At 39.5% G+C, this 13,000-nt stretch overlaps 1 protein-coding gene across 2 annotated transcripts in view; it reads left to right on the top strand.

Annotated features, from left to right (window-relative positions):
• LOC138833019 (ceramide transfer protein) overlaps positions 1–5,373 on the top strand; it is a 92,309-nt gene extending 86,936 nt beyond the window's left edge. For both annotated transcript variants that reach the window (XM_070031377.1, XM_070031376.1), the window contains one exon: positions 2,397–5,373. The gene's annotated coding sequence lies outside the window, so the exon portion shown is untranslated. The remainder of the gene's footprint in view (positions 1–2,396) is intronic.
• The last annotated feature ends 7,627 nt before the right edge of the window (positions 5,374–13,000 follow it).

The raw sequence follows: 13,000 nt of genomic DNA, 5'->3' as shown, positions 1-13,000 counted from the left end.
TTTAGTCCATGTGTTTTCTGATTTTTTTTTGTACAGTACTAAGATTTGAACTTGGGGCCTCGCTTGCCGGACAATCACTCTACTATTTGTTTTGCTTTAGGTTATTTTTTTTTTTTTAGCATAGAACCTTGCATTTTTGCCTAGGACTTCCTCGGACTACAATTTTTTTATGCTACCCACCTAGCTGGGATTACAGATGTGTACTATTGCACCTGGATTTTTTGTGGTGGTTGTTTTGTTTTTTTGTTATTGAAAGGGGGCTAACTGTTTCCCTGGGCTAACCTCAAACCACCATCTTCCCAGGCACTACCTCCATAGCTGGGATTACAGATGTGAGCCACCATACTCAATTCCATTAAATCTGATTTCTAATGATGCTTATAGTATATCTTTTCATTCAAAACACTCACAGAGACTAAATTTGTTGTCAGTAGAAGTATGAGTCATTGTATTCATGATTTAAATATTAGCCTCAGGAAAAATGTTACCTGAAAATGTTTAGTAGGTTCTAGGTTAATTAACTGAATGGTTAGTGATTTCTAATATAGCCTGACTTTTTAGTGGTTCTATCTTTTGTGGCCAGGGAGGAGAGGGGGGCACAGCGACGGGAGTCCTGGGACCTGAACTCAAGGCCTGGATACTGTTTTTGAGCTTTTATGCTTGAGGCTAATGCTCCACCATTTAAGGCACAGCTCCACCATTTAAGGCACAGCTCCACTTCTGGCTTGTTTTGGTAGTTAATTGGTGATAATGAGTTTCATGGGCTTTCCTGTTCCAACTGGCTTAGAACTGGTATCCTCAGATCTCAGCCTCTTGAGTAGCTAGAATTACACTAGTGCCTGGATTACACTAGTGCCTAGATTGCACTAATGCCTGGCTAGAATTCTGTCTTTTTATGCATTAAGTGTGCTGTATAAGTGCATTGACTGTCTTTAGAATAAGTGTACCATTTGAAACAAACATAGTAGGATTAAGTTTTTGCTTCTAGAATGTTGGATTTTTTTGGCCGTGTGTATATGCTCCCATGTGCAAATGCATTTTTCTTCTGTAGGCATAGAAGGGAAGAAGATGAAACTCCTTTATAAGACATCGGTAGGAGCTAGCCACCGGTACCTCATTCATACCTTATCCTACTTAGACTCTATCTCAAAAGTAATCAGTGCAAAAACCTCTTAGAGGCACCAGGCCCTGAGTTCAAACCTCAGTACTGGGGGAAATATCATTCCAGGGAAAGGAAGATAACATTATTTTTAGATGCATGTGTTGGTATAAAAAAATAGAACTGGAGCTGGGAAGATGGCTCAGTGGTACAGCGCTTGCCTTGCATGCATGAGGCCCTGGGTTCGATTCCCCAGCACCACATAAGAAAAAAAGCCGGAAGTGGTGCTATAGCTCAAGTGGTAGAGCACTAGCCTTGAGCTGAAGAGCTAAGGGACAGCGCCCAGGCCCAGAGTTCAGGCCCCACGACTGGACCAAAAAAAAAAAAAAAAAAATAGAACTGAATAGGCTTGTTGGTTAGCTCTGACTTTTCTGAGTCCAGATTAAACTGCTTTCCGACAAAGATCCAAATTCAAACCTTTATGTGGAAAAATCTTTGTTTGTCTAAAGAGGCTATTTCTCCCTACAATAGCTAAGGAAGATCCATATTTGAAGTAAGTCCTGACATTGGATCTGTAGGAAAGCTAAGTTTTGATGATGGAGAGAGTAACTCTTTTTCCCCTTAATTGTTTGTGCTAGTACTGAGGCTTAAGTTTAGAGCCTCTCACTCTCCTGCTCCTTGGCTGTCCTGCTCACAGTTAGTGCTTCCTCTTTAGCCATGTATTCAGCCTGGCATTTTTGTGGTTAATTGGAGCTAAGAGTCTTACAGACTTTTTTAATGTATCAAACCAGGATCCTCCAGGTCTTGGTGGTCTCCTAAGGAGTTAGGATTACTGGGGGTGTGAGCTGTATGTATGTATCATTTCTAGGGAACTTTTGTAGAGTTAGTAAGGCCCAAAGACATTTCAGAGTTTTGAGTTAAGTTCTTAAATAAAATAAAACTTTTAAATTCTTGAGAAAAGATATTGTATGGCATAATTATTATTGAAGGCTAAGGAGGAGGAAATGCCAGTTTGGGCAGTAAAAATCTAGAGACCTCTGTTTGATGTCCTCTTGGCGCGTAGTGCTTTATCATCCTAACTTTGAAAAGATTCCTGTCTTGCATTCCTTTTTAAGGGAATAAAAGTTTCAGATATGTAAAGTTAATGATTTTATATCACAAAGATAAAATGCTTTAGAGATAAATTTTAAAAAGAGATTCTGTGCATTCCATGATTTGTTGACTGCACAGAATCTATTCTGGTAGTCTGTTAGGAATACACTACTTAGGTTTTTACCTATCATTTCCTTTGCTGCAGTGACTGGAGCAAGGCTGCGTGACATTCCATGTTGGAGAAGGAAAGAGAGAAAATTGAGTGCTCTAAGCTGGAACATAGGATCTACAGCCTTGTCTGCGGCTCAAGACCTTGGTTTTGTGTACAAAAAAGAAGAAATACTGCAATAGTAAAGCTGAACATCTAATACTAGCTGTCTCCTGCTAGAGCTTCTCGTTCAGCGTGTAACTATAAATACATGTAAAATTACATGTATATGGCTATATTTTTATTTGCTTGTTCCTAGAAGAGAAAAAAAAATCAACTTTGAATCACAACTAGAAATTGATGCTTTAATTTGGGGGAACTTTTTCAGAATTTTTAATTTACCATGGTCCAGCCTAAGATCCTCAGTTACATCAGGTTTTGTGCACAAAAGAAGAGCACAAAAATTGAGTGCACATGGGGCATGTGCTTTCTGTGCACCGATATCCACATGGGATTCATTCTTCAGGCCTATAGTCAAGTCTGTGTCCAGAATCTTTTGACCTTTTTGCTTTGTATAATCATAGAATTTATTGCTGCTGATTTCTGTAATGGTTCACTTTGTCCTGTTAAGTGTACCTTAGTAACTGAGGGTTGTCAATAACCTATGTGTGCTTGCCTTCTCTGTAGTCTTACTCCCATGAAGAACATCAGTTCTGATGGAGAAAGAGTGAAAAGCTTTATCTCCCACATACCTTTATATTTCTCTTGTACTTTTTAGTTATATACTATATGCTACAGATTTTTTTTTTCAGTTTGTTACAAACTCAGTTTGGTAATTTCCTAAATTGGCTCTGCTTGCCCCCAGAGAGAAACTTGTCCAAATCTTGTAGACAAGGACTACTTTCTGGTAAAGTGATCAAGATAAAATGAGTTCATACTTTGAAATTTGTAAGAGAATATATGGTATTACTTGTTAAAGCAAATCAGATTGTTTGACATTTGATTTGATATTTCTAGTATTTTGTAATACATATGTTTGCTAGTTTTTCTTAGTTGGGGCCAGTTTAAAAGATGGGTTCCAAGTAGACATCCAAATCTGAGTAGTGCTCCCTTTGGCCTCTTGATCAGAAACTTGAGCAGAGCAGCAAAAGATGCCATGTGATTCAAACTGATAAGCCTTTCTTTAGTCAGTGTTAGAATATAACATGTAAAATACCCTTTTTAGTTGTGAAGCATGGAGTTGAGGCAAGGGATGGTACTTAATGAAGTCAAATGACTGCCCACTTCAAAACCTTCAGTGTGTTTACACACAAATGTATTTGTATAAATCAGGCATTTTGTAGAGGCTTTGTTGACATATTCTTCTCTTTAGAAGCAGTGAAATGAGACCCATTTTGTAAATCAGAAAGTCATGTCATATGAAACACATCCTGTATATATTCTATATGTGGTAATGGAGTCTTAATGATAAATGCAAGGTGATAATTTCATGATGGGATTAGTCTGATCACTTTATATGCACAATCCTGGAAGTGAATTACTTGCATCAAATAGAGTGTATTTATTATTCTGTACAGAGAGAAAAATACATATACAACATGCTTACATTACATGCACGCAGTTTCATGCTTCATAAATCTTTTCTATTTTTTAATTTACCTTTCTCTAAATGATGTGCATGGAATATGCCTTATTACAAAAAAAATGCTGTTCATAATTTGACTCCGTGGAGAAGTGCCTATATGGTGGTAATGTTAGAAAGGCAAATCAGACAGAGTATCAATAGTCACTACATCACCAACCAGTTAGCATTTTATAAAAGTATGACTTCAAAAGAAAAGTTTATACCTCAAATATGTATTTTATTTTACAGTCAGCTGGGTTGGAAGAATGGGAGGGTCAGGAGTGAGGAGAAGATTGATTCTCATAGGCACTGATGAGAATCTTCAGAGAAATTCTCAATGCCCACTATTAAAATGTTTGCCATTTCTGGCAACTATCATGAACACAGAATGCAACTCATGCATAATTGGATGGCTTTATTTTACAAAGGTATAGAAAGTTGGCAAAACAGTATCTAAATTATCAGTTGTTGGATTTGTACTATGATGATATACTTTTGCAATTCTGTAAATAAAATTACACTAAAATATTTGTATAAAAAAAAGAAAGACAAGAAAAGATGCATCTTACCTTTAGATAACTATACAGGTACTTCATTGGAGTTAATTCTGCCCAATCAATCTTAGAAATAAGTCCAGGAATATGGAAAAAGAAATCAAATTTGGAGAAATACTGGCCTTTTAGACCCTCTAGAATTTTTTTCCATGTGGCTAATTCCCAGTGTTTTGTTACCCACAGATAATTATCCTTCCTCAAGCCAAAAACAAAAACAAAACAAAAACCCCCTTACTCTTTACTGTCCAGTTACTCCTACGCTGAATGAGTTAGACACCTGAACAATATTGGTGGTGTGGGGATCATGCCCACTGAATAGGACAAGAGACACCACAGACCCTGGTTTGGGGGTGCAGAGGTTCTTTGCAGCACTTGGTTTGAGATTGCTGCAGAGGCAGGCAGACCACGGCCTGTGTCCCTAAAATGTGAGAGTAAAGGAGGGAAGAGAAGAATGGGGCCCCCATGTTCAGTTTCCACTGCTTGTTGTACACCAATACCACAGCAGTGTCAGTTGCTACTGAGAACTTTGGTTGGGCTGAGCTGATTCTCTTGTGAAATTGTGCTGGTTATTTTTAAGCTTATCGATTGTTTGTCCAATTACACAGTCCAATTCACCAGTATTTAGTCAGGTTGTACAGATGATATACTTGGATTATTGTCATTGTTCATCTACAGACTCAGAATATAATCATTTTAAGTACCTTTGGAGTATATAGAGTGTAACTATAATAGCTTTATGATTCTGATGATGTTTTTTAAAAATAAAATTGGATCTTCCATGTTACAATCAAAATTCAAAAAACAGTATTTAAAAGTGGAAAAGTATTAAAATATTATGGACAAATATGCTTGCTTGATTTATTTTCCTTCACCCCAGATGCTGCCTTGATAATCCTCTTAGGAGCTTCAAAAGCTTCCTTGTACTTCTACAATATGACCCCCGCCCAAAGCATCAAAAGAAATACTTGTGAGTTGCAACCTCAGTTTTTAAAAATAGGATGGCATGTAGCATGTTTTTTGTCATATATGTATTTTGAACATGTGTGTATGCCTGGTTAAAGTTTAAAAAGCAATATGGATGTTCAAAAATGATTTAAGATTGCTAGAGATTGAAGCCATGTACATCTGGGCATTTATAAAAAGGAGTCACGGTGCCAGTGAGTCAGCTCTGTTTGGTTAGCCAGAGGTAATTCCTTATTTAAGTAATACAGTCTGTTGCCCCAAGGGAATTTATGAACTAGAGAAGCCATCAGATGGGAAGTAAGAATTTGCAGTTCACTTGGTGAGATTCCACCATAGTTGTACTGAAGGACACAGAATATCTTCCCTAGGGTCCAAAGGCACATGTAGCAAAAGCCAGCTCCTCAATCTGGGATCTGGAGAGAGAAAATAGTATATGATCCATGTGTAGACTTTTCAAAAGCAGTTTTAACTATGAAGTTTTTTTCCTTAGACTTGACATTGGAATATAGACTTAAAATGGGTCTAGTTCTACCAACAGATTCAAATTGGGTCACTTCTTTTTTTTTAAGGTGATGACAGGGGTTACAGTTACATAAGTAAGGAAATGAGTACCTTTCTTTTTAAACACCCCCTCATTTTCTCCCACTTACTCCTCCCTACTCTTCTCCCCACCACCACCCGCAAGCTGTATAGTTCATTTCCAATATAATGTCAAGTGAGTATCATTGTTGCATTCATCCTTTGTCCTAGTGTTTCTGTGATTCTTGTACCCTTCTATGGATGGGATAAATTTAAATACAAGACAGGGTACAGAAGAACTAAAGAAAGAACTGCGTACAGGATATAAAAACCTCTTATTTCCAGTTCTTGGAGTTCATGCTGATACGCTTTAGTATATATGGGCCTATGCATTTAGCAATTGGGCTATTGAGATCCCTGTTAAGAATATCATAGACATTCTAGTTTTTACAAATGAGGGAAACCATGCAACCTACTTTGGGCCTGGCTTACTACACTTGATGTAATTTTTTCCAGATAATTCCTTTTCCTTGTGTATGGGGGCAATGTCATTCTTTCTGATGTAAGCATAGAAGTTGTGTGTGTGTGTGTGTGTGTGTGTGTGTGTGTGTGTGTGTGTGTGTGTGTGATCCATTCATCTACTGAGGGGCATCTGGGTTGGTTCCATTTCTTAGCTATGGTAAATAAGGCTGCAATGAACATAGTTGTGCTGGTAGCTTTAGTGTGGCCTTGTTTGTGGTCATTTGGGTAGATGCCTTGAGTGGGATAGCTGGGTCGTAGGGAGCTCTATGTTTATATTTTGAGGAACCTCCATACTGTTCTCCATAGTGGCTGAAACAAGTTTACATTCCCACCAACAGTGTAGTAGGGTTCCCTTTTGGCCACATCCCCACCAGCATGTGTTACTAGATATATTGATAATGGCCATTCTAACTGGGATGATGTGGAATAATCTCAGTGTTTTGATTTGTACTTCTTTTATGGCCAGATGTGTTTCTATTGGCCTCTTCAGAGAAGTCTCTCTTTGAGTCTTTAGCCCACTCATTAATGGGCTCGTTTTTTTTGAGGATTTGTTTTGGGGGGATTTAATTTTTGAGCTTTCTATTTTAGATACGAGGCCCTTATGACTAGTGAAGATCTTCTACCAGTCTGTGGGCTTTGCATTGATCTTGCTATGTCTTTGACCATGCAGAGGCTCTACAGTTTAAAGTCATCCCATTTGTCCAAACTTTGTTGTTTCTGATGTCATGTGTTTTTTCCATTGTTTGGGTTTCATTTCAACAGGACTCATCATTCATATATCCTGTCGAAAAATTTTTGTGAACCATCCACAAGTGTAATAGTTAAGTTCATTTGACCCTTTTCTTCCCTTCAATAGAACTCTGAAATATAGTTTATTACCCAGGCTTTGTGAGCTGCTGGATGGGATGGCCCCCTGGGAACGTATGTGCACTGTGCACTCTAACTTCTCCCACTCCATCCTGTGAGTGATGGTCACAGTTGGCAGGTTCACCCACCATCTGATTTATAGATGAGAAAATAGGCTGACTGCTTTATCTGATTAGTACCTATTTAATGACCATGCTCTTAGTACCTAGAATGCATTCAATGATCTAGTAAGGGTATGGATTTAACCCTATATTTCAATATTGTCTTCACAAAACCCCAAGTATGTATCTTACAAAATCCCAACTGATACACAAGTAAGTCCATGGAAGATATTTTAACTTAAATCTTTGAACCCATGGGCAAGTTCCAATATAGTTACTTGTGTTTTGTGAGTCACCTGCCACAGAATGACCTACACTGGAGGCTTTGGATTTATCCCAAGCTGCTTTAATGTGGTTTCTAGTTTCTTAGAGCAAGAAATTTATGGCCAGCAGCTGACCCAAGGGTTAGCAAATGTCCAAACCATTTGGTATTTAGGTATCAGTAATTCTTCAGTATCCAAAACAGTTCCAAGAGTGAATATTTTTGTATTTTTTTTTGTGATGCTGGGGTTTAAATCCAAGGCCTTATTCAGGCTAAGCAAGCACTCTCACTGCAAATACTTACTGAACACCTTATGGTATGCCTTGCAGTGTTCAAGGACTAGTGATAGAGAAGTAAACAGAATATCTGACCTTCACTACTTTTGTAAGCTTTTTAGGAACATATCCACATTAAAAGGAAATGGGCTTTGAGATCAGGAGCATTTGAATAAGGTACATGAAACAAGTGTAACACATTTGTTTTCTTGGATTCTGGATTATAAATTGGTTTAAAGGTGAATCGAAAATGGGTTATTACTGTGTTTTAACAAGTTCACCAACTTCTGTGCAACTTAATAGCATCCAACAATTATTTTGCTAGTGCTAGGGTTGACTCCAGGGCTTCACACTTGCTAAGCTCTCTAAAACACAAAGGTATGCTCCCATCCCCTAGTGAATATGCCTGTTATAATTTATGGGCAGTGATAGTAGCTTTTCTTCCATTCCTAACAGCTAATACATTTTTTTGTGATTTTGAAGTCATTTTCCTTATTCCTGATTACTTGCATATTCAACAAACAATAAGAAGGAAGATTAAGTTTTCTGGCTTTTCTCACCTAAACAAGTTTGATCTTGGACAACCTGTGTCTTAAATCTATTGTAATCTCTAAAATAATACAAAACCACTTACTGGGGTACATCATGAGTTTTGGAGAAGAGCACAGTAATTGCATGTGTGTGTGTGTGTGCGCACGCACATGCGTGCACCAGTCCTGGAGCCTGAACTCAGAGCCTGGGCACTATCCCTGTGCATTTTTGCACAAGGATATAACATTCTACCATTTAAGCCACAGCTCCACTTTTTGGGGGTAGTTAATTGGAGATTGTCTCACAGACTTTGCTGCCCAGGCTGGCTTCAAACTACAGTCCAAAGATCTCAGCCTCCTGAGTAGCTAGTATTACTGGTATGAGCCACCAGTGCCCAACACAATAATGTATTTTTAAATGCTTTGAAATTTTTAATGCACCATGCAGATAAGTTATGAAGGCAACTGCAAGTACGTGCTAGGTACTCTTTTTTTTTTGGGGGGGGGTCCGGTTGTGGGGCCTGAACTCTGGGCCTGGGCACTGTCCCTCAGCTCTTCAGCTAAGGCAAGCACTCTACCACTTGAGCCACAGGGCCACTTCCGGCTTTTTCTGCTAAGGAATCAAACCCAGAGCCTCATGCATGCAAGGCAAGCACCCTACCACTGAGCCGCCTTCCCAGCCCATTGGTACTATTTTTTAGAGTGCTAGAAGTAGGAAAACAAACATTTGAGGGCTTTGGACAGAACAAAGTCACTTGTCTGGGGTCCAGGTTACCATATGTCCACTAGGGGTTATGCACACACCTGACATCAGGAATGTCACTGCCTGGTTTTGTTTGCACATGAAATAAACCAACTATTAATGTTTTTCCTTGTAAATAATTCCCATGCCAGTGTTAGAAATGGAGAGATTTTTGTTTTGCTAAGAGTGGAAATATATCTCCAAAAGAACTACCCAATAGTTGCTCACATATTTGCAAAGTACTATCTACGTGAGAGTTCAAATCTGGAAGAACAGTGGAGATCTTTGTCTCTCTTAGGTGATATTCCCTTCCCCAAATGATTACCCTGCCATTAGTAATTAACCTTTAATACAGCAGGCCTCTTGCTAAGTGGTTCTGTAATGACCTTAACTCCAAAAGTGTCTCCTCGACTTCAGACTATGTTTCAAGGCATCTTTAACCACTTTGGCCTTTCCCTCCTCCTGTGGTCCATATCTCCTTGGTCCTGTTTGGTAAATTTCCCCAGCCAGGTGAATTTATTTCCTTTCATCACTCAGCATTCTCAAAGCACACACAGCCCTCCCCTCTTATTCTACAATAATGCTGTGCTCATGCTTTTTTTTTAAAGCATGGACATTGTAAGGAGTAAGTGGAGCTGGAAGAACAAGGGAGTTTTAATTTCAGTGAGAAGACATAATTGAAAAAGAAGGGATAAAGGAGAAAGAGCAGAAGTGTAAGTTCAAGCTCCAATATTGGCCAAAAAAAAAAAAATGTATGTTAAGTATCACAGAATGGAATTAAAACTTTTTTTTTTTTTTTTTGTCGGTTGTGGGGCTTGAACTCTGGGCCTGGGCGCTGTCCCTCAGCTCTTCAGCTCAAGGCGAGCGCTCTACCACTTGAGCTACAGCGCCACTTCTGTTTTTCTGGTGGTTTATTGGAGATAGGAGTCTCATGGTCTCTCCTGCCCCGGCTGGCTTTGAACCGCGATCCTCAGATCTCAGCCTCCTGAGTAGCTAGGATTATAGGCGTGAGCCACCAGCGCCCGGCTGGAATTAAAACTTTTAAAGAAACACTAAGCCAGGAACAGTGTCACATACCACAGCTGTCCAGGTGAATTAAAGATCAGGGTCCCAAGCCAGCCCTGGACAAAAGCAAGAGATGGAGCCCTGTCTCATACACACAAATGCTGAATCCAATATCCAGAGAGGAAACAGGTGCTGTGTACACTCAGTATCCAGGTTGCAGAGGTTTAAGTAGTTGGCTGCTGCCAAGGGAGACAAGTGGCTGAACTGAGAAGCCTATGTGCTGTGCAGGAGGCCTAGGCTGTTACCTAGAATAGGTATGTACATGAGGTCTGTGTCACAACCACTAAAATACGTTTTTCCTCCTTTTGGATGAGTGATTCTGAATATATAAATACAGCATCTCATAGACTGTAAAGCTAGAGAAAGCCTTACAAGTCAGTTTAATCCCACTAGTTTATTTTACAAATAAGGGAATTTGGTGACACAGGATAATGAAGCAAAGAAAACCTGAGGTCGCACAGCTAGTTAGTATCAGAGCAAGAATAGAATGGCAGTCTCCCTTTCCAGCTCCCTCAATGTGGTCTTCCTTTTCCTATTGTAAGGGAGCAGGAGCATACTGAAACCTGATGGCTGTACTGGAGAAACCTTGAGGTCCCCAGTGGAACTGACAGGCTCTTGGGTCACCTCCTCAGGGCTGTTAAGTGCTGGATTGAGAGGTGGTTCATCATTCATCAGGTAGGACTTATTCTTTAGTCCAGTGCTTCTGATTTTAGAGTCCTGACTGAGCCAGAATTGCTCCTACTGTTCACCTATAGCTACCTCCCACCTAAGCCAAGTTTCTTCCTACTGTGCTGTACTTTGAATGGTTTCCAAGTCACAGAAAGAAGCTCCACATATCAACACAGGGTGTACATAGTATCAATACAGGATTCATGCTTTCTTCCCCAAGTTTTGCCAACAAAATGAATATGATCCTTGTGATTTTGCTAGCATCGTGAGATTTTCCTTTTAATTACCTTGATGCTGTTTACTGGATTTCTTGCTCAAGTGAATTCCAATGGAGTTCAGAGCTTTGAGGCTTAGGAACAAGTGGGCAAAGATGCCTGGTGCATTAGGTGTACCCATGTGTGGGTTTGCTTTGCTCACAGTCTGATTTGGTCCAGCCTTGTGGAAGAGAATTTGAGAAAGTGAACCCCAATTTACCTCAACTTCTGGTACACAGCACATTGTTACCAGTGTTTGCTATAATGCCCTTCTTTGAGCTGGGACTCTTTTGTTATGAGATGCTCTCTTAGGATTTAAATATACAACTTCCCCTAAAAGGAAATATCTATTGCTGTAGTTTGAATCTGCAATGCCCTCCAAGGGCCCATATGAAAAAAGCATGGTACACAGCTTGAGTTACTATTCGGAGATGACAGAAACTTTAAAACATGGGCCTAGTAAGAGGGAGCATCATTGGGGTTGTGCCTTCTAAGGGGATTATGGTTCTCTCTCTGGGGTCAACCATTTGCAATTCTTAACACATTGTACTCCCTCTGAGACATACTGTGGCTCCACAGGCCCAGAGCAGCAAGGCCAATCAGTCTTGGACTGAAACCTCAGTATCTTCAACCCAAGATAAACCTTTCCTTTTTTAAGTTGACTTAACTATTTGTTACTGTAATGCAAGCAAAGCTAACGCACCTGCCCTGCCACCTCTTTGCTCATCAGTTCACCCAAGCAGGAAGCGGTTTGGAAGTCCACTGCTTTTGTCTAGCCAGCTCCCTGCAGGAGGGGACTGACCACACTGCTGCTCACAGGTCATTTCAAAAGAAAGTGTCCAGCTAATGCCTTTTCGTCTAACAAAGGCAAAAGGAGTCAATTGCAAATGTTGGCTCTTCTAAAGAAGTCAACCTCAGTGACATGAAGCTGTAGAAATCTTTAGCTTAGATACACCACTTGAAAAAACCATTTCATATTGTCTATCCAAGCTTTATTTCCTCTCCCCCTTAACTACCCCGCCCAAACTTCATATCCAAAAGTGGTACTCTGGTGGATATCAGAACCAACCTGCCATTAAGGTTGCAGAGTTGGAGAACAGAATGGAGAATGGCAGATAATGATCACATGACCTAGGAGGAACTAGATTGCCATTCGGCCAGAATCTGCAAATTTCCAGGCCTCAAGCTTAATAAAACCAAACAAAAAAGGCTGCTGCTTATACTTAATCAGTATGAACTTCCTTTTCATAATTTACTAGAACTAGAAAAATGTACTCTATAATAAAAGGTATACGATTTAGTAATTGTACAAAACATTAGTTTACCAAGATGATACTGGTTACAGTCACCAAAATGAACACACACTTTCCACTGCCACTTCCAGGTAAAGCTCAGATAAATAAGTCACTGGCAGAAAAGTCACAAGAGGAGCAATTTCAACTTTACAAACGACAGGAAAGATCAGTCTTCCACGATAATACTGTAGATACTTCACTAAGGCTCTCCATGCTGCCTCAGCATTACTGGAATGTTTCATAGTTCATCTTCTACAGACATCAGCTTTTCAAGACCAAACTTGAAGCATTATATGTAATACAAAATAAGGAGTTCTTTATTATTTATACAAAACTTGTACATTAAAAAAAAATTAAGACTCAACAACTCTGCTGACCCCCTGAGGAAGCTGGGAGCTTTTATGGGTCGATCAGAGCCT

The sequence above is a fragment of the Dipodomys merriami genome, unplaced genomic scaffold (genome assembly GCF_024711535.1).
Source record: "Dipodomys merriami isolate MVZ:Mamm:240054 unplaced genomic scaffold, mDipMer1.0.p SCAF_20, whole genome shotgun sequence".
NCBI lineage: Eukaryota > Metazoa > Chordata > Mammalia > Rodentia > Heteromyidae > Dipodomys > Dipodomys merriami.
This window is presented reverse-complemented; position numbering and strand designations above follow the sequence as displayed.